The sequence below is a fragment of the Dermacentor andersoni genome, chromosome 4 (genome assembly GCF_023375885.2).
Source record: "Dermacentor andersoni chromosome 4, qqDerAnde1_hic_scaffold, whole genome shotgun sequence".
In the NCBI taxonomy this organism is placed as follows: Eukaryota; Metazoa; Arthropoda; class Arachnida; order Ixodida; family Ixodidae; genus Dermacentor; species Dermacentor andersoni.
The window spans coordinates 136169711-136196819 of NC_092817.1; the positions used below are offsets into that span (position 1 = coordinate 136169711).

At 44.2% G+C, this 27109-nt stretch overlaps 1 long non-coding RNA gene and 1 other non-coding gene across 2 annotated transcripts in view; one reads left to right on the top strand and one right to left on the bottom strand.

Annotated features, from left to right (window-relative positions):
- The window catches only part of LOC140217133 (uncharacterized), a 192625-nt gene that overhangs the window by 157920 nt on the left and 7596 nt on the right, over positions 1–27109 (top strand). The gene's annotated exons all lie outside the window — the stretch shown is intronic.
- On the bottom strand, positions 12289–12361 carry TRNAS-UGA (transfer RNA serine (anticodon UGA)). Its single transcript has one exon. It is a non-coding gene; the product is annotated as a tRNA-Ser (tRNA).

Below are 27109 nucleotides of genomic sequence, written 5' to 3' on the forward strand. Positions count from 1 at the left end.
GGAACCTGCATTCAATACCAGCTTGTTAAAGTTCGCCGGCATCGCATCACGTCTAATTCCCAATTTAGGCCTCAAGATGCGAGGTTTTCCCATGTCCACTTCGACATTGTCGCCCGTCTCCCGCCATCACGTGGGGCCTCTTACCTGCCCACATGTGTGGACCGATTCACGGACACTACATTAGAGGTGCGTTACATTACATTAAGGTATAGAAACTATGGCAGAGACAGTTGCTACGGCTTTCATGAGCGGTTGGTTGTCGCGTTTCGGAAACCCTGTCTGTTGTCCCCACCAACCGCGGTCGCCAGTTTCAATCAGCCCTATTCAGCGGGCTTGCCAACATCCTGCGTGTTTGAACCATCCGCATGACCGCCTACCATCCTTCCGCGAATAGCATGGTGGAAGGACTTCATTGACAACTGAAGGCTGCCCTCCCCACGTATCAGCAAAGAGAACGTTGGCTCGCCTACGTTCCCTTCGTCCTTCTGGGCATCCAATCAACGCTTAAGGCTCACCTAGGTTGCTCTTCGGCTGAACTCGTCAACAGCGTTCCCGTGTGCCTTCCTGGAGAATTCTTCGCGCCGTCGTCGCCACCTTGCGCCCATTATGCTTCCACCTACATGCGGGAGCTGCGCACCAGGTTTCGCGACCTTGCTCCTGTAATTACTGCCAACCAGCGCCATTGACCTGTATTTGTCAGCCAGGATATGAGTTCCTGCTGCCATGTCTCCATTCGGAGTGACCAGGTGCGTCCACCCCTCACCCCGGCCTACGATGTATTTTCCCGCGTACTCTATCCTACGCCTACAACGCTCACGCTGGACATTAACGGTCGCGAACATGTCGTGGCTGCTGACCGGCTCAAACCTGCCTATGTCGCCAACTCATCTTCTCTATACTCGGCGATACTTCTACCATGGAGGCGTTCGACTGAAGAAAAGACTGAGGGTAAATCAGGAACTAATTGCATGAATGCATTTACTCCAGATCAATTAACCTAGCGTAAATTACCATCAGGCGTTTTCTCTAGGTATATGAAGGCTGCACACGTAACGCTTACTGAATCGTTGCCAAAGTCGGAGGTGCAAGAAATATTGACTAGACAGAATCACTTGTCATAATTGGAGAAAAAAGTACAAAGTGCTATACTCTGGGCAAAATCTGGACCTTTTTGGGGTCGGAGCTCTTCTTCACTGATTGCATAAGGGACTGTTGTGCATGGAATCTGGCTATCTATTTGTGTAACCTCTTTAGAAAACAGGTGATTTCAACACTTTGGAATTTGGTTTTAGCCTCAATAAGCACAAAAATGCAGGTATTAACGAGGCATAAATTGAGAATTAGCAGCAACGTAGGCAAAATATTATTGCAGCCCCAATTAGCGCCAATATGGTAACAAATAAATGACATCGCGCCATAAAGTGCACTCTCTCTATGGTTGGCCCACCTCTTGGACAAAAAGGGAAAACAAAACTGTGTCAACCAAAGTAAATGCGAAAGAAGGCAACCTAAAAATATAAAACAAGCTGACATAAATAAAGTATTATAGACTCCTGGAAGAAATGAAACGTTTGACAGGGCGACAATATAAATGCCGCAAATATTTTAAAAAGTCATGCAGTTCGGAAACATTGCATAATGGTTACCCTTGCAGTGTTGGCTGGTATCAATACCTGGAAAAGTGCATATTTCTATATAAATGAGCAAAACACATGGAGAATGAGCTTAATCAAACAAAAGAAATAAAAATATACCGAATTTTTTTTTTGCAACAGTGCGAGAACTACAGGTGGAAAACTGCAAGCTGGCTTTGCACCTAATCCTTACGGCTTCGTTTGAAGTTTGTACAAACTGCCCTCACCACATGTGATCCTTAGGCATACATTTCATTTGTTTTACATCATGCATGTAACGCAATAGTTGCCAGATATTTTGCATGGTCTTTCTGTTCTGGACGAGCTTCCAGAACAAAGCAAGGCGCATGCTTATCGCCCTGTGTTCCTGCTCCAAACCACAAGTGATCCTTGCAGTGCTGCCTGTAATTCAGCGGTGCCCTAAGGCATTTAGTCAGAAATGTTGTACTCAGGACCAAACCACTGCAAGAAATGTTTTTCCTAATATGCTGCCTGCAATTAATAGTAGTCAAAAAAGGGTTAATGATCCCCAACTCCAATACATCTTAATACATATATCATGTACGTCGAGCTTGTCTTTCTTTCGCGTCGGCTGTGGTCGACACGCCAACGTTTTTTTATTGCGCTTCTGTTTTCTAAGCAGGCAAGACGTGCTTTGCTTCAGTCAGTTGTTTAATAAAACATTATCGTATGCTAGTTTATTCCTAGCAAATGCTTATGTAAGGCTTCGGCTCTTTGTCCCCTAAACGTCACAGGCAGTTTGAGACAAGATTTTTACTATCACTACAAGACATTTTCCGTTTCGATTATTTTATGACAGGAAGGTCACGAACTTGCCTAATACACAGTAATCCCTGTTGTTTACTCGCATTCAAGCCTGCCCGAAGCTGAGAAATTAGCTTTGCCGATAACTCAGCTCTGGGCAGAGTGTGGGGATTGATGCTTCGTGAGGTTTGAGCCCTTAGGGTCGAAATTACACTTTTGTTGCTCAGGAAGCTACAAAATATTAAGACGAAGCAGATATCCAATAATCGACAATGCGCGGATATCTTGCTAGGCATGTTTACACCTTAATCAAAGAGGTCTTGCCTTCTGTCTCTATCTAAAAGAATGTCTCACTCAAGCACATTCTTCTAATATTATGAAAAAAATGTGTAGATTTATAGCACACGCCGCAATCTGTATAAAGTGAAGGTTCAGTGAAGCATTAACTAAATTATTTAAAACTTCTGGCGATGCGTATATTTTTTTGTTTCATCCTATTCAGCGTGCGATCTCCCAGATTTATTAGGTTTCCGTACCACAAATGTCAACTTTATGGCCATGCATTATTAGCTGTATGCAAAGCATCATTCACAAGCTATGCCAAAACACAAGTTCTAAATCAGGCGCGCGCACAGTGTACAACGTTCACGGAGCAGTGTCACAAGGACGACCACGCTGTATGACGCCTGAGGGAAATATGATGATTACAAGTACATGTGCACAAAGTAAGACCCGTCTCAAGCGACATTGATTGATTCGGTACTTCTTGTACCACAGTGCGGCATAACAACTCTGGAGCACTGACCATAAATGGGCACCCACCAAAAGGCTCATTCCGAATGGCGAAACCAAAGAAAATAACGTAAATAAAAAATCCGTGAAGATATTTCCCTATTTTATTAAAAGCTCAATGAGCGTTATAGATATGTGAGGCGACATTATATATTTAGGTTTTATTGAAGGAATCATACTGGTTCTTATCCATTTCGGAGGATTAGCGGAGAACTGGTACGAACCTATAGGGACATATTCAGTGGCTAAATCAAATGAAATGAAGCCAGTTAGTCCGTAAATATTTTCCTGCATACCATTAAAATATTTGTGTCTTTTAAAGATGCTTTTGAGTTGACATTACATGATCAATTTTGTGTATAAAGCTTTTTTTCCTGAACCAAAACTGAGGTGCGCCTACTAGGCAATCGTGTAAGGGTTAGATTAGTCACTTTGCTAGTACTTTCATAATATTAGGGCCAATATGAGCAGCGCTGATGTATTCTTAAACACAACAGCCGACACCGTAATGCGCAGACACTCACAAATGACGTAAATCCCCAGCCGCAAAAGTGCCGTTCCAGTGCTGCCTAAGGCAATGTGCACAAGTCTGAGTAACAGGGCTTTAGCCCCGAGATACGTACAGAGTCAGTAGCTGGGCAAGCAGGCAGAAATCAGCAATAAGTGAAGAAATCTTGAAGGTCAGATCAATGACTTGGCGCGCGACGTGATAGGGGCCAGCACAACGGGGCATCAGCTTTTCACAGAGGCCCGCGGTGCGAGGACGGCTCTAGAGGAGGACCAGAGATCTAGGGTTGAAATGAAAATACGATTGTAGCAATTATAGGGAGTTGTTTGAATAGTTTTAGATGCCAGAAGGAAATCATTGTTAATTGGGCATGCTGCGTCGGTGCAGTCAATAGCGTCGCGAGGGTCTGTGCAGGACGATGATGCATAAGCAGTAAGCAGTAACTCGAAATGTACGAACGGATCACTGACATACAGAAGAAAGAAGGGCTCATAAACCGCGGAGTAGTACAATAGAACAATTTTATATATATCCACGAATATATCTAGCGATATAACGACTGACCCAATGGCACACAGCAGCCTGAAGCCAAGCAGCAAGGCCACATTCGGAAAAGTGGGGTTATTAATTTGATTCACGATACGATCTAGTTTGGTTTGATACACGGTTACCAGGAAACACTTCGGCCAACATGAACTTGAGACGTTTCATTACGCACATCCTACGCATGATCCTGCACAAATGAATGACGACGATGGAACAGCTACCATGCATTACGATGACTGTATGACGATGCTGGCATAACGACAGCTTCATGTCGACCCTTGAATCATTATGAAATAATGGCCAAGGCTTTAGGATGATGGCATAGGAACATTTAAATCACTACGGCAGCATGACGACGACGAAACGACCCCAATGGCACGAAGCCGCTGCATAATAGCGACCGGTACGACAATGTATCATGACAACAGAGCGTTGTTATAAAGTCGAGGGCTTGACGACGACGGAATAAGGAGACTGGGACGACGGCACTGGAATGATGACGATGGTATGACGACGACCGCATAATAAGAATGGGATGATGACTCTGAAATAACGACGAAGGTATGACGACAATACAGCGGTCATAACGACGGCTTATTTACGATTGCCTAACGACGCTGCAATGATGATGATGCTGTGAAGAAGCCATGATGGTCTCGCCATGATCACAATAAATTCAGTACTAGGGAATGGCGACGAAGTGAGCACCATGTCATGGTACGGAGAACGTGAGGACGACGGAGACATGACGACATATGAAGACGACGACTCGATGATGATGGCGTAATGAAATATGACGTCATAATGATGGTGACAAAGTGAAGAATACAAAACTATAATCACGACATGACAAGGCAGAAATAGCCACACAACAATCAATGAAATGACAGAGGCAGTATGACAACAAAGGCGAGTTGGTGCTAGATCTCACTTCCGCACTGGCGTGTATCGTTAGGGTTACCTAATTTTGCACTATATCCGGTATTCGTTGGCAGAGATATATCTTGCGAGACAGCAGCCACGACACCGCATCCGGCCCCTGCAAAGTGGGAGGAATAGGCAAAGGAAGCTTTTCTTTAATAGTAAATTTGTGAAAGTTAAATTATGTTAAATTATGTAAAAGGAGGCTTTTGTAAACTTGCTAATAGGGAAATTATATGCTATAAAACTATATCTGATGTATAACCCTGTCTTTATTTTCATGCTGCGCATTGTACAAGCCACAGCTTCAACCTCATCGAATGTTTATGCAATAAACTGCTCGCAAGTTGTGCAGAAATCTAGATAGGAGATAAGAGCAATGGACCCCATCAGGCGTTGGCGAGATGATGTCGCCATGACGAAGCAATTTTAGATGTTTCTCGATGGAAGAATGATGGCGAAACCTGTACGCAGGACAAATTGGTGCTACAGGCATCCTTGCCTGCCACGGGTATGCTGGTTTCACCAGAAAGCAAGGTGGTAAGCGCTGGAACCGACCTCTCGTGTTCATGCAGGCCCATTCCTTTCCAGAAGGTGGTGCCGAATTCTGGCAGGTCAGCACCAGAAACAGCACGAAAGGACACCACGTCCAGTGACGTCACGGCTCGGCAAATAATGGCAAATACTCTGGGCCAGTGATTCCCAAACTGTGTTCTCCCTGGGACCGATGGTTTCCGTGGACAGTATTTTAGGGTTCCGCGAATAACGAAAACGTATCCGACTTCATCTCTTTTGGGTGGATTTAAAAATGAGTTTAAGTTTAACAAATAAAACCGCTACTTCCGCACTTCGGTAGTCATCGTCAGACAGCTTCATTTCTGCCAGCAATTATCGTGAGGTCGTGGGTAAGAAATTCGGTGGCAACACGGCGGGGGGGAGGGTGGGGGCCGCGGCATCATAAGAAGGAACGTGGGGTTCCCCAAAGCCAGAAATTTGGGGAACCTCTTTTCAAGGCCACTGCTTTCTTAGTGATGAAGAAGTGCCTTAAGGCAAGTTGTGTGTATTTGTATTCTGTGTGTTTTATATGATGGCTGTGGGGCTTGTGAATGAATTCAAGCAGTTTTTCGTTGCAAGTGATGTGTAACCTGCGATCATATCTGGATATGACAACGTAGGGAAGGGCAGCTTGCAGTAGCCGAGAGAAGCAGTCCGCTTGCATGCTTGGACATTTTATACCAAGCGGTAGGCATCTGCTTCCGTCATTGTAAAGAGAAAGTAGGGACACATTGCTCCCAGTGGAAGGTTCGGCCACTTCCAAGCGGAGGCAACAGCTGGTTTAAAGCAACCCTGGCTCGAAACCTCCCAAGCACAGCTTCAGCTGCCCGAGTAAAGTGATGCGAGAAAGAGAAGACGCACGGTAGGATAAGAGTGTATGTGCCTGTCGTAGGAAATTATTTGCAGGAGAGGAGTGAGGTGAGGGGTAGAAGGGTTGGGAGATTGAGGGAAGATCTCAATTAGAAGGGATATGTCTCTGTTAATAAACACCATTGTTATCTGGATTTTCAGCATGGCCTTGAATTCAGTGTGCATTGACGCAGGTCAGTTGCAGGATTTGACTTATTGCCATTCAGGGTGAGTGCCTCGGGCCTGCCAGCCGGTAGTACAAGCCAGTTGTACATATTTAAGCTGTTATAAGAGCTTATCCGATACATATCTGTAAATAAATGCTAGAATACGAAGTGGCTTTATATGGACGAGTCTTGGTGTGTTACAGAAAACTACGAGCGGACTGCACGGTATGTATTATATACAATTATGGGACATCCCTGTTTGCGTAAAACGGATGGACGTGAACTCGCTGCCTCTACTTTGAGGGTCGAAATTCAGTGCTATATTAGGCTATTGGCTTGGGCTTCTATTGCCTGCAACCAAAAGGATGAATGTGCGTGTGTACTGCTTCCTTGCATACATTCTGATTTATGCAATGAGATAACACCAATAAAACTCAAGAAGTTTATGTTTAACTTCACTAGAGAAACCTGATGGCTTTCTACTGCGACAGCCATGCCTGAGATCATTTCATCTTTAGTGTCTCTGTGGCTCTTCCTGATCGATGCCCATGGTGAAGCTTGCTAGCTATGGAAACTTCCTGGGAAAGGCGTACTCTAGGAAAACGTTTTCGCTTGCCTTTCGATGTTCGCTTGTAGATCTCGAGCTGGCTCGCCTAGTGAAAGCGTCAGGAACGTTGCAGTTTGATGAATGGGGCCAGAACAAACGCCATCAGAAGTTCCCCGCATCCTAGTTTCTACCTTTATCGTGGTAGCAAAAATGGAAGTGCAGTCGTTGAAATGCCGGCGCGTTTCTGTGCTTCACTGCCTGTCGTGTGCTCGTCCTCAATGGCAGCGACCACGCAGCAAAAACTAAAAAAAAAACTTTCTTATACAGCCTGGCGTTCTTTATCGCCTAAAGTTATCTTCAGGCATACTCCTAGTCAAGAGGTAAAACCACATAGACGACCTCTAAATTCCGGCAGCGTCTTGTTTTCCGAGTTATACCGTAGTAAATGTCTCTTCACAGAAAGTTCAAGATGTCCAAGTGGTAGTCGAAATTGGTGGTATAGAAATTTTTTAAATAAATATTCGCCTGTGGATTGAAATATGAAAACGTCAACGTCCTAGAAATCACACTCCAATTCAGTACGACACCTATAGGCAGACATAGCAAGCCTGACATGAACAAAATCTAGTGCTTCTTTATTGTATGTTCTCAATATGATATTAATGACACAAAACAGAGAGTACGCGCTACAGATGACTGAAATACAGATACTGCAGAAAAGGCTCTCAATGCATGGGCGAACTACTTCAACTAGTCATGCCGCAGATTACAAGAAGAGGGGTTAATTTTGCAAACGAATCAAAAAACCTACACCCCGTTAGTCAACTAAATACTCAAAACAAGATATATAGTTTAGCTCTCGACATCCGTCCTCGATTTTACATAAATTGAAGGCGTGCTCGCGCTGTCATCATGCTCTCCCGCTATCGACGGCGCGTGTACAGCTCGCTTGCGGAGAGTTAGAGGGTTTGCAGAGAGGCGGTGTCCGTTTGCCTGCATAAACAACTAAGCAAAGCGGACGCACGGCAAACCGGCTTGATGGTGGAGCCGGGCCAATGTACTGCCCTCCGCTGCTGACAGGACCGTCGTGCTCAGGCATACTATAGCGCACTGGCGTTTCCGCGGACGACGTTGCTCTTAAAGGGTATGTGCCACCGTGACACAAGCGGCATAAAACATATATGTGTCTCACTTCTTACTAGATACGCATCTTATCAACCTTATTCGCTAAAAAAGACTCGAACCTCGCTCCAGAATTTGTGACATGGCAGCATCGACATCTCTTGTTGGCTGAGTTAGCGAATTCCTAGTAGCACACGGTGTGATATCGTAATACAAGAACTACAAAATGCTAATAAAACCACATTTGTGTCGGCTATTATTATCGCTATAACAACAAGTATGGGAGTAGGAGTTCGCACACGCCAGTATTTGCTGCATAGAATGCCCTGAAAGGGCAGTGACTGTACTGCCCACAGCATTGGTCGTGTGTCGGGCCTTCTATCGTAACCTTTGCACAGAACCACGCAACTTGGAGACAAAGTAGACTGCTACAAGGTAACTTTAAAACGTTTCTTCACGATGTAGTCAACAGGCATCTAATGACGTCATTTAAGTTGCTTTATGATAGTACCATTAGGTGATTTGTCCCTCTTGCTTCGGCTCCACCGCGAAAAAAAAAGTGTTAGGGAAAGATTTCAAGTGAGTGGAAAGAACTGCGGTCATCATGCCCATCGCTTGCTGCGCCACCTTACGGCAGCTGTTTGGTACTTAAATTAACGATGTGAGAGATTGCCGCGACAGCTTTCCACGGCTCCCATAGCTGGCCAGAAACGGCAGAAAGCAGAAGCGGCTCAATATGTTTCGAAGCACTTTCTTTCACGCAAGAAAAATCTGCGTATTGGTATTGTAGAACGACGCCAAACATTTTTGAATAGCCCCAATCAAAAAGGCTAGTTGGCGGAAATGCAGGAAGAAATAAAAGCAGCAAATAGGCAACGAAGTTGCGAATAGAAAGACAAAGTAAAAAGACAGATAACAAACGCTGCCAATGCCTCAGCCAAGTACTTTAAGGAATATCTAACGTAATACGGAGAATGACGGGAATAGCTTCGTGGAGGAATTGAATGGTGAATTCATATATCTCGTAAAGTATGAGAGCTTGCCAACATATGCACTTCGCCCATGTTTGCACTCTGAAGGTGTTACGTTCCACTCGGTCTTTAATCGGGTCATGCGCCTATATACTGGAAAGCAATCTACATCGAAGGCAGCATTTGTTGTTGGTTTTTAGCCGTACTTTGGTAGCACAATAGAGAGGTTTGTCGTTCGTCACCCTGACTCTTAGTGTGGTTGCGTCAAAATCATATATTTTATTATGACGTCCAAAGCATAAGATTCCTTATGCTGCTGATAAATCTACGCGGATAAGCAAAAGTGAGAATCTAAATTACGGTATGTTATGTGCAATTAGAACATCATCGCAGGACAACTTTATTATTCCGTTGAATAAATGATAGGCTTCCTTATTCTTGTTTTGGCTCTCGTTAGTTTTTAGTTGCTTTTTGTGCAGCTGATCAGTCTGCTCTTGGGCGAATACTGGTCGATTAATTTGCTTAGGCAATTCAGTATCAGTTGCAGACAGCAGGGCCGGCTATGACATAAAGTTGGAAGGGTATCACCCCACTCAAAGTATTGTGGCCCTCGGGGAGATGTGCTCAATGACAGCCCCTTCTCCTGATGCTTGGTAACACGTGATAACTGACGTTATACGGCGATGACGTAAATGTCGAAGCCTTATGTATCGATACACGCAAATGTGTTTGTGTGATGAATGCGTGCCATGAGCATTCATCGTGAAAGGGGTGGATGTTGTCCCCACCAATCTATTTAATTTTGCCTTCTTGCGCCATTTATTCATTGTCAGTAAGATGCGTGGTTCTCGTTAGTAAATAATTAAACTTGTAAGAAAATCAATGGCTATCCCTTCCCATACAACCGCGCTCGACAACTTAAAGGGGTCATTTTCAACGAGCATCAAATTTGACAACAATACAATCAATGTGGTCCCAAAAGCTTGACGTGAAGGATCAATTAAAGCACTGTTATACTTTAAAAGCTGTTTCATAGAGACAATAGCAAAATTCTGTTATGGCATAGAAATGTCTGCTAAACTTTCTCGTGAAATCGGTCTCTTAAGATAACGATTGAAAATGACTTCCCCCTTTTTCTCAGAACCATCCGAACGGCAGATTTGGTGTAACCAAGTATGTTTGTTATTTCTTCCCTCCCAATTCCGTACCACTTCATATTACAATGCGTTCACAAAAGAATAATATATGTATTGAAGGCAGGCAAAATAGTTGAAAGGTGCATTAAATAAAAATAATGGATGAGGTTAATTTAGTTACTGCTGTATCTTAATTCCTAAAATAGTTATTGTCTGCTTAAAGCACGTGCACGTTTTTGGCGTGAAGGGGCGACTTATTACCACATAAAGTCACGGTTCGTGTTCGTCTCTTGCCTAAAGGACAAGGAAAATGTAATCTGTTGTCTATGGCAACTGCAGCGAAATGCCTTCCTGCATTTTACAAATGTTGCACAAAACTGTACCTGTTACTTATTTATTATTTTTCCTGGTTGTATTGCTGTGTAGCATTCTGTGGAAACTGAAAAGGATGGTGAAAACAATGCTTTGAATGTTATTTTACTAATGGACACAACATTAAGCATCTAGAAAGTTTCGATAAAACTGCTATCTGAGCACGCTGGCCCATACATCGGGCGTCATAAAAGCGAATAAAATATTATCCCCGCCTTAGGGGCACTTTGGTACGACAGTCATACAAATTTCTAGGAACGACAACGTCGCAGTTGATGAGAAATCTGTCCATGTGCAGCGATGCAATTCTTTTTGTCGCAATCTGTATGTAAATATAGCTAACTATAGGAGGTTAGCAGTGCCCTGGGCAAAAGCAAGTTGACCGACACCTCTGTGTACCGAATAAATATGAAAAATCAGAACTGCGGAAATCTGGAAAGTGGAGGACAATTCATGAAAAGGAACAACTGTGAAACTTTACTTCTGAGAAATATTTAGGTGGTTTAAACCTGCGCTTTATTTGCATTGTCATTCTGCTGTGTGCTGGTGAGAATTTCTCTCATATCGTAAACCATGTTTGACTTTGTGGATTTCCGCAGAACTGATTCGACTGAGTTCGTGAAATAACGTTCAGCTTCAAGTCATGTTTCATATATGTACTTGAGGGCATGGCTAATTACTCTACACACGCGTCAGTCTATTCATTACTTAGTTTGCATTTGGCTGCGTTGTATACACGGTAAAATATGTAACAGGCTGTTTTAGCACCTTTTAGTATTATGCCAGATCCGTAAGCTTTCTTGTTCAATACATTATTTCGTCAATGTCCAAAAAAATTCTGGTGGTCTCTTCTGGTTATTCTGTGTTCTGCCTTGTTGTCAATGCGTACCTTGAGTACGCAGGCAGACCTGCGCTGGTGGCCTATGGACTATGGCATTGCGCTGCTAAGTGCGAGGGCATGGCGTCCAATCCTGGGCGCGGCGCCTGGATATCGATGGGGGCTAAACGCAAAACCCCCTTTGTACCGAGCACTGGGTGCTAAGTGAAGGTGCGGTCAAAATTATTCCGGAGTCCACCACTTTTGTGCGACTCATAATTATATTGTGGTTGTGACATGTAAAATATCAGCTCCTTGTGGCCTGCAGTTAACGAGCCTTGTTAGGCCATGACGCACCATTAACGGCTCTGACAGCCAATCCCGTGTGGCCTCAGTGGTTTCTAAAAGCGTATTATGTATATATATATATATATATATATATATATATACATACATATATTAGTCATATCATAAGAAGCCAACAAACATTGACACCAAGGACAACATAGGGGAAATTACTTGTCCTTAACAAATGAAATGAAGAAATGATAAATTGATGGAAATTAAAGTGGATGAAAAAACAACTTGCTGCAGGTGGGAACCGAACCCACAACCTTCGCATTTCACGTGCAATACTCTACCAATTGAGCTACCGCGGCGCTGTTTCCCCATCCACTTTCTTGGGTGTTTATGTGTCCTAGTAGAACCTTGGGAGTGTTAGCCAGCGCCACCACTCACTGATCTTGGCGGCAGACGTGGAACGTCTTTTTTGCCGCAGGCGTCACGAGACCGTGATGTTTTAGGGTGAAGGCAACTACTGGTCAATAAGCCCACATATGCTACCTGAAGGCATCAATGTGGGTTCGGTTCCCACCTGCGGCAAGTTGTTTTTCATCCACTTTAATTTGCATTAATTTATCATTTCTTCGTTTCATTTATTAAGCACAAGTAATTTCCCCTATGTTGTCCTTGGTGTCAATGTTTGTTGGCTTCTTATGATATGACTAATAAAAATCGGGCCCCTTGGTTAACCCCCTTTCTTCTCGTTATATATATAAATAAATAAATAAATAAATAAATAAATAAATAAATATATATATATATATATATATATATATATATATATATATATATATATATATATATATATATATATATATAAAGCGAACCCACAACCGTCGCCTTTTCCTTCGCAGGGTTCAGGGTTCCCACCTGCGGCAAGCCGTTTTTTCATCCACTGTAATTCCCGTTAATTTATCGTTTCTTTATTTTCATTTATTAAGCACAATTAATTTCCCCTATGTTGCACTTGATGTAAGTGTTTGTTGGCTTCTTATGATAAGACTAATAAAAATCGGCACCCTCGGTTAACCCCCTCTCTTCTAGTTTATTACATTACGAGGGTCTCGAGTCAGGCAACATTGATGCCTTCAGGTAGCATATGTGGGTTTATTGACCAGTTGCCTTCACCCAAAAAAATCACGTTCTCGTGACGCCTGCGGCAAAAAGGACGTTCCACGTCCGCCGCCAAGGTCTGTGAGTGGTGGCGCTGGCTAACACTCCCAGGGTACTTCTAGGACACATATATACCCAAGAAAGTGGATGGGAAAACGGCGCCGCGGTAGCTCAACTGGCACACCATCGCACGCGAAATGCGAAGGTTGTGGGTTTGGTTCCCACCTGTGGCAAGCTGTTTTCTCATCCACTTTAATTGCCATTAATTTATCGTTCCTTTATTTTCATTGATTAAGCACAATTAATTTCCCCTATGTTGTACTTGGTGTCAGTGTCTGTTGGCTGCTTATGACACACCAATATATATATATATATATATATATATATATATATATATATATATATACCATAACAAAGGCAGTTCTGGGCCCGTGTAAATATTCACAGTGAAGTAGACGCGCGTATGAAGCGGTTTATTGACGTATCGGCCGGGGTCCGGCCGATACGTCAATAAACCGCTTCATACGCGCGTCTACTTCGCTGTGATATATATATATATATATATATATATATATATATGTATATAGTAAAGGCGGTTATTAGTCACCTGCCTTTGTGACCGACCGTTAGAGCTGGTCACGGACTCCCAGCAAGAGCGGCATTCCCGACCAAAAGTGCTGAAAAGGACGACCCATAGAAAGCGCTGGAGTGTACGATACACTATATAGTTCCGATCCTCCTCCACATTTACCCTTTAGACCCGGGAACGAAAAGGGTCCTAATAGCTTGTCACTGTGAACGGGTCAAAGTCGGTGTTGAGGCGGTCGAGGACGAGAATGCCTTGTCCACGACGACGCATGCATATATGATATGTATTATGTTGTTTTATTTAACTATTTTATGCGTCTCCGCATATCCTTGCGCTGTATTCAACGATGTTTGTGGCTTTCACCCTGTGTTATGCGCGCGTGTGCGCAGGTTGCGGGAGCGGCGAACTCGCAACTCATGCTGTTTCTACGAGGTTGGTGGGGGAGGAGCCTTAAAAAGGCCTCAACTTGGACATTTTGAGGGTTAACTAGTCACGAATTGCTTCAAGTTAAACTAGAAGCTCACCATCGACACAACGATTGTACTAGTATTCGTAATCTTGCCTACGTGAAAGTAAGCAAAAACACTGTATATTGCAAATACCCATGATAACGACTGATGATAACTTCAGTAGGGAATAACAGTGAAACAAACAATGTGCGTCGTCCTGACAGACAGCGCCAAGTGCCAGCAGCTCCTGTCATCGCGAGCACAGTTAGGATCATTCGGAAAGAGAAGTCTGTAATGGAATCAAGAGCAGCGGAACATTTCGGCTCCAATCATTCGGCACGGTCGGCAATTGTCGCCGCCCTTTCGCAACCTTATCCACACCACTTCCCAGGATAAGAAAAAAAGAAAAGAAAATGGGGCTTCCGTCTCTCCACAGGTCGTTAAGCCAAATGGCGACCATCAATTTGGGCCTTATTTCAGCTCTACTGCTCTGGAGCGAATCAGCGTCCTTTGCGCTGACAGACTGGATTTGTCACGCCGACTACATTACCTTCATAGTGACGAAACATGTCAAGTTGACTTCCAGCTTTCCCTTAAAAGACTTCAATTTATTTCTGCTACTGAATGAAGGTATTTGACCAGATTATGATAGAAGTCGCTGAAGCTAGTCACAAGCAATACATGAGTTGGGTAATTGTATTTCGCATGAAGGTGGTAGATGAGTATTTCGCTTAAATGCACTGTGCATTTCATGCTATGTTTTTTGAAGAAGAATCCATGATGTTTGTGACTTACGAAACTCTCATCCTCGTCCAGATATCGTCATTATTAGAACAACTTGCATACACTTAGCAAAGTTTCCTTTCAAAATATTTTGTTAGGTGTGTTTTTTTCACCTGAGAGAGAAGCATTTCCCAAACGCCACAGTAAAGCCCGGTACACACTGACCCTATATTTCATGCAGGAGATATCAAGTATAATTTGAAGCAATCATTTGCAGAGGACTAACCTTCGGATTTAACATATATATCATATAAATGTCATGCACCAACTGTCATGCACCGAGATTTAAATATAGGAGAATGTCACATAGCTGAAAAGAACCAAATGTTACAATTTGCCGTCGCTCGGAGATACATTATTTCTTTTTGCATTCCACTTAATTACACATTCGGCGCAATGCAAAAAATAATCTAAATATCTCCAAGCGATGGCAAACAACACCAAAATTATACGAGATCTTACGTGCCATAACCAAGATCTGATCATGAAGCAAGCTGTAGTAGGTTACTCCGGAAATTCGGACCACCTTGGTTCCATTACCGTGCACCTAAATCTAAGTACACGGGCGTTTTAGCATTTCACCCCCATCGAAATGCGGATGCCGTGGCCGCGATTCGATCCCTCGACTCAAGCTTAGCAGCCCAGTATCATAGCCGCTAGGCAACCACGGCGGGTAGCAAACAACATTATCTCTGTTCTTACGAGCTACTTAGTATTTGCTATGAATCTGCGTAAAGATAGGTGTGTCTTGCGAAGTGCACAGTTGTGACAATGCCTGACGATGTCTATATATGTGGTTCTCTTACTCCAGGTAAACATTGTTGAAAGTCAGCATCTGTGTGTACCACATATTTCTGTGTCCTCGTCCTTTCGTGCGCTATTAGCCTCATCATGTCATATCAAGACGCCCAAAACATGGCATTTGCATATTTATTAATTTTGGTGCATGATAGTTGAGACATCCTACATATGGCAATGTCAACACGAACATTTTATATATGATCTTTATTGTCATACAAAATGGCCTGAAATCTGTAGTATAACATCAGTGCGGACCAAATAAAAGCACAGCGCAGGGGTCACTTATAATCATGAGGGAATGACGATCTCCGTGCAGGGTGACCTTGAGAACAAAACGATGTGGATTGCACGAAACCCTAATTGCAACCGCAATGTTCAACTGCTGCCTTTGTGATTCGATCATAGTTTCCTGTTCTTTGAGTAAGGCTTGACGAGACCGAACAGAATGAGCGATGGTTGTGCGATGTCTTAGGCTGCATCTCCCAGTGCACTGGTGCATCATCGTGCAACAGTAGCCTGCAGAGGCTCATTTCGGGAGTGTGAAGCTGCGCCAAGTGCAAGAGCGCTCCAGCTTTAGGCACAAAATCGCTTTATCGATTTGTTTGGCTGCGTAGCACGGCGCCATGTGCCTTATTCTCCTCTATCCGAGCTTATTTTTAAACCATGTCATTTAAAAACCCAGTTAAGCTACATGCTATCGAGCCACAATCCTTCTCAGCTGAGTGTAAATTTTGCGGCCAGGAAGCAGATTTTTGCCATATGGTATGGGCCTGCCAGGCTAATACGCACTATACAACAGCCAACATGGTAAGGGTGGGTAGGAGCTCCGTCAAGCCCAACCCTCAAGGACATGCAAGCCCTCGTGGAGAGAGCCAGGGCGGCGGCCTTAGCCGACGGAATTCCTGAATAAGAATCCCGCCACCCTTCTCCTAACTCCTCTCCCATTTCGCTCTCAATAAAATGTTTTCATCATCATCATTTTGCCCTTTCGTTGGGTGATATTGTACTGTTATTCTATTTCTGAATCATTTCTTTACCAGTACGTACCTTTGCCTAAGCTGTCGGCCTGTGCTTGTGAAATGTCTATAATATTACAAGCCGAGTAAATACTATCGTGTAAATTTCTGGACCCGCGCACCCGTAGTAACGAGCTCGAACGAGCAGAGGGGCCCTGTTTTACGAGGATTCTTGTTCTTTGAAACTAATCGTCTCTTTTCATCAGCCTCACCCAGTGACTGATCCTAGCGAATGCTTAACCGTGGCTTTCGGCTAGCAAATGGCAAAAATCAGAAACCCTGAAATGGTTGCTACAAAATGGCGACAAAAGGTCAGCTTCTGCAAAACTTTTGTGCAACGTTACTCGTTCTTCTATCCGATTAATTTTAAAGCACTAGCAGCGGACTATGCTACCCTTGAGGTAATTTGTTTCGTGGGACACAGTAAACTTCGGTTATCATCACTTCACTTATGCCTTCATTCTTTCAATACCTTCTTTGAGGGGTATGGTTATGGAGAACGTTCATGCAGGCCGCGTGCGGGGTATGAAAGGGAAGGATTATATCGTTTGTGCCTGCGGCAAATTCATAATTGGTTCTATGATAAGTCTAGTTTAAAAATTAACATAACAAAGAAAGGCTGTTTAATATTAAACATTTACACTCCTAATGGTATGAATGTGCCATGGTATAATATTTTTGCAGTAAAGATCAGCACTAACCAATTACGTATGTGTTTCACAATATTGAAACTGTTCGAAAATAATTTCAGCTTAAACGCCACGAAATCGTAGGACAAGCATGCGGTACATCGCTGAAGTTGCAATGGGTGGTAGGTTGTAAGATATCTTGGCATCCGAAAGCTTTTTACAAACTTTCTTAGTACCTTATCAGTTAATTAAATTTTCGCTAAATACTTGATCAATTTGTAAGCTTACTTGTCTCACACTGTCACACGAAGCTATATCAATCGATATGGTACCGGCCTTGCGCTCGCAATGCCATGTTGTAGTGACAGTGAAGAATTAAACACGGCCTAAAGTCGAAGTGTAGCTCTCAATTGGGCAAACATGGGCTAAACGTTGCGGAAATCGCTTAAATGGAAACGATAGCGCTGAGCACTGTTGTCAGTCACGCAATCTAAACTAAAGGAATAGCTCGTGCTCTACTTATATATGTGCTACTGCAAATTCCAAGATAACTGTTGGTTGTAGCGCAAATTAGAACGTATGGAATAATTACTTGCCACCTCTATCCAATCTGATTAGGCAAGACCCTTTCATTACAGAACCGCGAAACTCACCACGTGTACTCACCACCTGGTAGATGACTCCACGCCAGCTGCTCCTTGCGGTGCACTGCCATGACATTTTGCTGCAGCTGAGCCTTCCCACATCATGCTTACCTCTCCCTCCTTACCTCACTGTTCTCTACGTCTCTCCCCGTCCCCCTAAAGCTGACCCGTACACCATCACGTGTTACAGAAAATAGTGTGTTTTCTCCTTCCTCTGAATCACTATGTATACACGCTACAAGATGACACCGTAGTAGTGTGCGCCGACAGATGGCTGCCGATGACGACATATAGCACACATATAAAAACAAAACACAGGCTTGGGCTTCGGATCCTCTGCCCATGTGCTACTTCGCCTGCGCAGCCGCCGCTAGAGAATGCGCTCCACGGTAGCCAGGCGTTCCCGTGTGACACTTTCTTTCTCAGCAATGAGCGACACAACCGGAGCAATTCAAAACACATATTGAGCTGTGCTCGAATTTCGCCTTATGGAGTATCGTAATCGTCGGTGGATTTTCTTTTTCAGCCTGTTTACGCTTCTGATGACTGGATATTCAATGTTCAATTCATGTACTTTCCCACAAACAAGTTCCGGAGAGTTTCTTTCGTCGAATGTCCTTAGAGACGCACCGGCTCTAGTGAGAGACCTTTCCGGTGTCTGAATGTTTTGGAGCAGTTGTCGGCGGCAAGACTGTGTCGCGTTTCTCTGCCAACTGTGCTGACGGTTGCGGAAGCGTTCGTTGCCGAAATCCGCTGCTCGTCACTTGTCAAGATGCACCATCTTCTATCGCCGGTTCCCCACAGCTTCACATATGCCGTTTCCCACAGTGATAGGATTTGCATTTTTAGAGCGAATAATCCAGGGAGGAATATGAATACAACAATCAGAGCCTGGCCGTCAGTCCCCAGCAGCTGCGAAGGAACTGAACACGGCGGCGGTCAGACCTGTGACGCCGCAGAGGGTGCTAAGAATCTCTGCGTCCGGGCAGGCAGCCATTAAAATCTGAACCTGGCAACCTTTAACGGTAGAACGTCATCTAGTGAGACGAGTCTCGAAGTGCTATTGGAGGAATTAGTGGGCAGCAAATGGGATATAATAGGGCTCAGTGAGGTTAGGAGGACAAATGTAGCATATACAATGCTAAAAAGCGGGCACGTCCTGTGCTACCGGTGCTTAGCGGAGAGACGAGAACTAGGAGTTGGATTCCTGATTAATAGTAATATAGCTGGTAACATACAGAAATTCCATACCATTACCGAAAGGGTGGCAGGCCTTGTTGTGAATCTTAACAACAGGTACAAATTGAAGGTCGTGCAGGCCTACGCCCCTACATACAGTCATGATGACCAGGAAGTCGAAAGCTTCTATGAAGACGTGGAATCGGCGATGAGTAAAGTGAAAACAAAATACAGTATACTGATGGGCGACTTCAATGCCAAGGTAGGCAAGAAGCAGGCTGGAGACAAGGCAGTGGGGGAATATGGCATAGGCACTAGGAATAGCAGGGGAGAGTTATTAGTAGAGTCTGCGGAACAGAATAATATGCGGATAATGAATACCTTCTTCCGCAAGCGAGATGAAAGTGGACGTGGAGGAGCCCGAACGGCGAGACTAGAAATGAAATAGACTGCATACTCTGCGCTAACCCTGGCATCATACAAGATGTGGACGGGCTCGGCGAGGTGCGCTGCAGTGACCATAGGATGGTAAGAACTCGAATTAGCCTAGAGTTTAGGAGGGAACGGAAGAAACTGGTACGTAAGAAGCTGATCAATGAGTTAGCGGCAAGAGCGAAAATAGAGGAATTCAGGATCAGGCTACAGAACAGGTAGTCGGTTTTAACTCTTGAAGAGGACCTTAGTATTGAAGCAATGGACGGCAATTTAACGGGCATCATTGAGGAGTGTGCAATAGAAGTCGGTGGGAACTTCGTTAGACAGGATACCAGTAAGCTATCACAGGAGACGAAAGGTCTGATTAAGAAACACCAGTGTATGAAAACCTCCAACCGTATAATTAGAATAGAACTGGCAGAAATTTCCAAGTTAATCAACATGCGTAAGACAATTGACATAAGGAAGTATATTATGGATAGAATTGAACATGCTCTCAGGAACGGAGGAAGCCTCAAAACAGTGAAGAAGAAACTAGAAATTGGCAAGGATGAGATGTATGCGTTAAGAGACAAAGCCTGCAATATAATTACTAGTATGAAAGAGACAGTTCAAGTTTCTGAGGAGTTCTATAGAGATTTATACAGTACCAATGACACCCACGATGATAATGGAAGAGGGAATAGTCTAGAGGAATTTGATATCCCACAAGTAACGCCGCAAGAAGTAACGAAAGCCTTGAGAGCACTGCAAAGGGGGAAGGCAGCTGGGGATGGTCAGGTAACAGCAGATCTGTTGAAAGATGATGGGCAGATTGTTCTAGAAAAACTGGCCACCTTGTATACGCAATGCCTCATTACCTCGAGCATACCGGAATCTTGGAAGAGCGCCAACATAATATTAATCCATAAGAAAGGGGACGCCAAAGACTTGAAAAATTATAGACCGATGAGCTTACTGTCCGTTGCCTACAAAGTATTTACTAAGGTAATCGCAAATAGACTCAGGAGCAGCTTAGACTTCTGTCAACCAAAGTACCAGGAAGGGTTTCGTAAAGGCTACTCAGCAATAGACCATATTCACACTATCAATCAGGTGATAGAGAAATGTGCAAAATATAATCAAACCTCATGTACAGCTTTCACTGATTCCGAGAAAGCGGTTGATTTACTCGAAACCTCAGCCGTCATGGAGGCATTACGGAATCAGGGTGTAGACGAGCCGTATGTAAAAATACTGAAAGATATCTATAGCGGCTCCACAGCTACCGTAGTACTCCATAAAGAAAGCAAGAAAATCCAAAGGAAGAAAGGCGTCAGGCAGGGAGATCCGATCTCTCCAATGCTATTCACAGCGTCTTTACAGGAGCTATTCAGAGACCTGGATTGGGAAGAATTGGGGATAAAAGTTAATGGAGAATACCTTAGTAACTTGCAATTCGCTAATGATATTGCCTTGCTTAGTAACTCAGGGAACCAATTGCAATGCATGCTCACTGACCTGGAGAGGCAAACCAGAAGGGAGGGTATAAAAATTATTCTGCAGAAAACTAAAAGAATGTTTAACGGTCTCGAAAGAGAACAGCAGTTTACGATAGGTAGCGAGGCACTGGAAGGGATAAGGGAGAACATCTACTTAGGACAGGTAGTAACCGCGGATCCGGATCATGAGACTGAAATAATCAGAAGAATAAGAATGGGCTGGGGTGCGTTTGGCAGGCATTCTCAGATCATGAACGACAAGTTGCCATTATCCCTCTAGAGAAAAGTGCATAACAGCTCTGTATTATCAGTATTCACCTACGGGCCGAAACCTGGAGGCTTACGAAAAGGGTTCTATTCAAATTGAGGACGACGCAGCGAGCTATGGAAAGAAGAATGATGGGTGTAACGTTAAGGGATAAGAAAAGTGCAGATTGGGTGAGGGGGCAAACGCGTGTTAATGACATCTTCGTTGAAATCAAGAAAACGAAATGGCCATGGGCCGGACATGTAATGAGGAGGGAAGATAACCGATGGTCATTAATGGTTACGGAATGGATTCCAAGGGAAGGGAATTGTCGCAGGGGGTGGCAGAAAGCTAGGTGGGCGGATGAGATTAAGAAGTGTGCAGGGACAACATGGCCACGATTAGCACATGACCGCGGTAGTTGGAGAAGTATGGGAGAGGCCTTTGCGCTGCAGTGGGCGTAGCCAGGTGGATAATGATGATGATGATGATGATGATGATGAATCCAGGGAGTGTCTGGCCTGCGTCTGTAAACGAGCTGAGAAAAAGCGAGCGTGTGCCTCACTAGTGATCCCTTCGTCCTGACGGTATACTCATTCCGACGTAGTCTTACCGCCATCGTAATGCTTCCAGTTTTAGTTTTTGGGACGCTATCTAGATCAAGCTGTCGTCGTCGTCGCAACATGTTTATTTTCAGCGTCGTTATTCTATATTTAGCACACCATTGAAGTCTCGCCGCTGCCGCCACCATTGTTGTGAGGCATTCATACACTTCCTCCAAACATGTCAACCATAGCTCCTCCCGTCAACAACGAACACCGCTATCGACATCAGCAGTATGCTTCCTTACTATTTCTGGTTTTAGCATTAGATCAGTAAAAGATTCTACCTTAATTTTAGAGTTATCCTTGCTTTTGCACCAGTTGCGAAGCTGCCAAGTTTACGTGAAGTTTGGAACTATTTTAATAGATGTACAACTTGGCTGCTTTGCTTCAGGCTATGGTATCCTTCAAGCGTTATTTACTTAAGCTACATAAGCTATCTCTACTATACACAGCTTTGCAGAGGATAGATTAATAAGCTTCTTTGTTTCGCAGCATAGAAGCCGCGACACTGGGCAGTAAATATCGGCGTCTGTAGAATGTTATGAGGTCACGAAAATCAAAGGCTGTGCCGGCATTTGCTCATGTCACATCCACACACGTGCAACCACAATGGGCACGACACATCAGCGGGAATGGGACGCTGTGATTAAAATGCATTTCCAGTTAAGTCGAAATAAATGGGGGCAGATAAACTGATTTGTCTTATTTTTCATACATTTTATTAGTGCCTCTGTTTTAGTACAACGCCAAGTTAGTTTTCTTATCTCTGCAATGCACAAACCTATTGCACATCAAGAAAAGGTATAACAAACTCTTAACATTTATTTCGTTCCGTGGAGAGTATTCTTGGAGAAAAAAGAAGTAACAAATACATCTTTTTAGATATGGCTTAGTTACTGTAATAATTATTCAATACTTAATATGTTTGCTACACTATGCACAGTAGAAGCTTTACTGCAGCACGTCAATAACTCGAATATTCGCTTCAACAGTTATCGCCCGCGCTTCAATCATCATTTGCGTCACTAAACTGTGCGCAGAATATGCAATACATATTAGGCCTTACATAGAGAGAGACCGCAAATCTATATTATTTTTTGTGAAGATTGCACTATTCTTATATGCCTGGTGCATTCGTTGTCTCTATCTTCCACATCCACGGAGTATTAAGAAGCGCGTAGGATACAACAGATTGTGACAGAAAAGAAGTATTCTTGTCATTCGACAAGAATGCGTGTACTGAATCTACGGCGAGCTGTACTTTGCACTGTGTTATATTCCTTATCAACACAATTCGGTGAATCCTATAATTGGTTTTAACGATAGCTGCGCATCGCAGACTCGTTCCTATAGGTGCGTCTTCTGCCTCGGCTGATCGCAAATGCATTTCTTCCTTTTCTATGCTGCTTTTCATTGCCTTGATTATCGCCGTTATTTTTCCCCATACGGTGGCCCTGTGCCTGGCATGTTATTATTCTTTTCTATCATCGAAAACGAGGCGCTCTCGATACATGGGCCATGCTAGTCTGAGTTGTATCTCCTCTTCAATGACCCAGTTTACAGAGATGACTGGCTCAAATAGGAATATCTGCCTTTGATTGTTTGATGCCTGGTATGAATCACCACTGCAATTCGATGTGTTGTAAAAATGATGATGGATGTTCTGGTAACAACTTGGCTCAGGCATCTCCAATTTTGCTGAACATCGTCCAACACTTTTAGTGGGCAGGTTTCCCGAACCCATAAATTTGGAATGGTCAGCGTGTCGCCCGCTCCACGATACTAAACAAAGGGGCAAATCACTTCGATGGTGTAATGCATCATTTTCCTTAGCATAGGGATCACTTCCATTATAAATAACTTGATGTACTGCGTTAGGCGGAGAGAGCGACGTACCATACCACACGCTATATGGCTGAAAGCGCCTTATTAAAAAGGGGTCATTCCTATTTAGCAAGCGAAGGGTCCAAAGGTACGCCGGACATAGGCCAGAACGATACAACTTCTTGCATTAAAGCTGCAGCGCAGTGGCGGATCCATATATGAAGACGCTCTTCGCCAAACGCATTCGGCGAAACATAGCACGATCTTCAGAGTACAGTGGTTCCAAGGTAAATATACCTGGTAGCTAAGCTTCCATAGGAACCCAAACGTTCAAAACATCGCGGTTCATCGGCGGTTCATGGGGCTTAGCGCTGTAGGAATCGCACCGCTGGCACGAGTTGTTGGGGTCTCGGTGCTGACGCCCGTTATTGCCAATGGGTCGCAAGCCCCAAGGGTAGCGTTGGCCTGGCGGCCTGGGGCACTGGAAGCATCCGAAGGTCCCGGCAAAGCAAGAGAAGACTGGTAACAGAACAACTTGTTTATTCTAACATAGCAAAAGAGCGGCCGGTCAGGTCGACCGAAGTGGAGAGACGGGAGAGCACGTAACTCAACAGTACAAATCGGAGCCTCTCTCCTGGCGTCCGGGGGCAGCTGCTCTTATACTCTCGGCGTCGCGGTCCAAAAGGGAAGGTCACGGGATGAAGGTCACGGGACGGCGGAGCATGAGCCCACGACGGCGCGCACGGTCGAGCCGAGAGACCTGCTGAACCGAGTGTAGTGACGCATCGCCAACCCTCACTTGGGGAGCTCCGCTCCCCGGCTGCCGCGCTTTGACAAGCGTGGGCACACACACACACGCACACACGAAGACACGTGGCACTGAAACACGCCTGGACACGCTTGGCGGGGAGGCGTTGCGGCGGCGTCGAACGGGCCAAAATGTCCGCCGCTTTGAACGAAGCCCCGGCGTCAGTTGCATCCGCGCCGGCATTACCGCGCGTTGTAGGCGAAACGTAACAGCGCAATATGTATGTGGAGGAAACACTTCCGGCGGAATAAAAAATAATATGACGCCATATCCGTTAAAAACAGAAGTGACGTCATTTTGTTTGCGACGCATGAAAAGGCCAGCCGTGTGGTTGTCGAAATCGCACCTCAGCACAGGACATACTTTCGTTGGAGGCCGATGAAAGCTTCAGGGGCAGAGTGCTTATCCTGCCGTCGGATGCCAAGCCCATCGGTCAGCGCAGTCCCACGAAAACAACTACACAATTATCTTGCGGTCGTAACTCAATACTTTTGACTGAACAGGTTAAGAAGCGATGAAGCTACACACGTCACCAAATTTAGACAAACTTCGACAAGCAAAAAAGCACAGCATTTGAGGTGGGCGTATTTCAACAGGTGAACATTATGAGCGCGCCTTTCTCCACATTTCAAGAGCCGCATTGCAATGCGAGTGATAGCGGCGTCAACGCACCCTGTAACGATGAACGCTGAAAAGAAATGCATTTATTAATGATATCAAAATTAAATAAACTTGTATTTTCTTAACTCGTCACGAATATATAGAATTGATCAGGAATTTTCATTTCTTTGAATAAATCTAATTGTGCCTCACTTGAATTAAAAAAAAAACGCTTTTTTTCACTTTCCCAGCATTTGTTCCCTCCAAACATAGTCGCGCTCCAATTGCTGCTCCTATAACAACCCTTGCTGATGTCGGTGACAATTTGTACTAAACCGCTTTTCAGCCGAAACTTCGCGGACTATTTGGACCGACCTTGGAGGTTAAAGTGCGTCGACAGCTGCGTATCATACACGCATACATATAAGTTATCAAATCTGCGGGCTACCAATCCTCACAAACTACAGCGAGGAGTACGGCACATTTCGACAGCAATCGGAGCTAGCTTTAGCGGAGGGTGCGCTATTCTAACCAAAGAGGCCTTTATAAATGGCACTAAACGTTAAATAAGTAATAGGACAAGACGAAAGGGTAAACATACGTAGATCGCACTTCACCGGCCTTCGAAACGCGTAAATCAACGAGAATAACGCGACAAAAGCCTTACCAGTTTTCAGGCAGTGGATTACACGACAAATTCAAAAAAATAAGTTAGGCAACTCTCCGCGTTTGCGCTGAAGTAACCTCTCTGCTTTCTAGGCTGCAGTGCCGGGTTCACTTGCTAGTTAAAAATGCATGCCTTTGCTGACAATATCTTTCTCCTCTCCATCAATTTTTTTTCTAAACTTTTCGCCGTGCCTTGCAAGTGCCGAAAACATTTTCGCCACTTAGATCTGGTAATGGCAAATCACAGTAAGCAAGGCGTCTTCGTTGTCGGTCGACACCCAGATCTAATGCACCGTAGCATCATACGGCCAAGCACATTTATTTCGCTATTTGCAGAGTACGTTTGGTCGGCTATTTTGTGCATGTGTTCGGCAGCTTATGTATGAACGGCTAAAGAAGCTTAATTCAAGGCGCGACTAAACGGTTCGTTGCGTGTGGCTGGCCGGCCGCGTTGAGCGCGTCCTGCTCTGTGCCACCTGATCTTGCGAATCATATGTCGCGAAAAAAGCTTTCTCCAATTTAGGTAAACTGACGCAAACAAAAAAAAAATTGCGAACTGGTATCCAAGTCTGGTTGCGAGTGCCACAGTCACATATTTTACCGTAACGCTAACAAAATGGCCGTCTTGCGATAGTTTCGATCGGTACTTGAAATAATAGCCACTGACTAAAAACTGTACTGCTTTCGGGCGTATGGTTATTGTTGATTTGGAGGTTTCTAAAAAACAATTTCTTGCGCGCGTAACGTACGTTCTACTATGGCGTTTATTCTCTAACCTATTGAACATAAGCTGCCACTGCATGTTGCGTTGGCACTGATTACAATAGAAGGGAGCTATTGGACGTGTATTCTCTGTCAGGTTGAGGCAGAATCCCATCTATACAGCTTTCGCTATGATTTGAGTACATGAATCAGCGTAAAAGTAGAAATGTGCACATTCTCCTGACACACTCGGCTGAAAATGCATATATAACGACGACGTCATATAGAATACTGGAACTCTCGCTACCAATTCTCGCTCTTTTGTTTTACAAATGGTTAGCCTAGGGGTATGATTATAGCAGCCTGCCGAAGAAGCGTAAAAAAAAATGATTGCTTTGAGCGAGAAAACAAACATTACATGGTGGTGGTGACTCGCACCTGTTCGCAAACAATTGAACGCGACCTAAAGCGCGATCATCTGAGCGAACTGTACG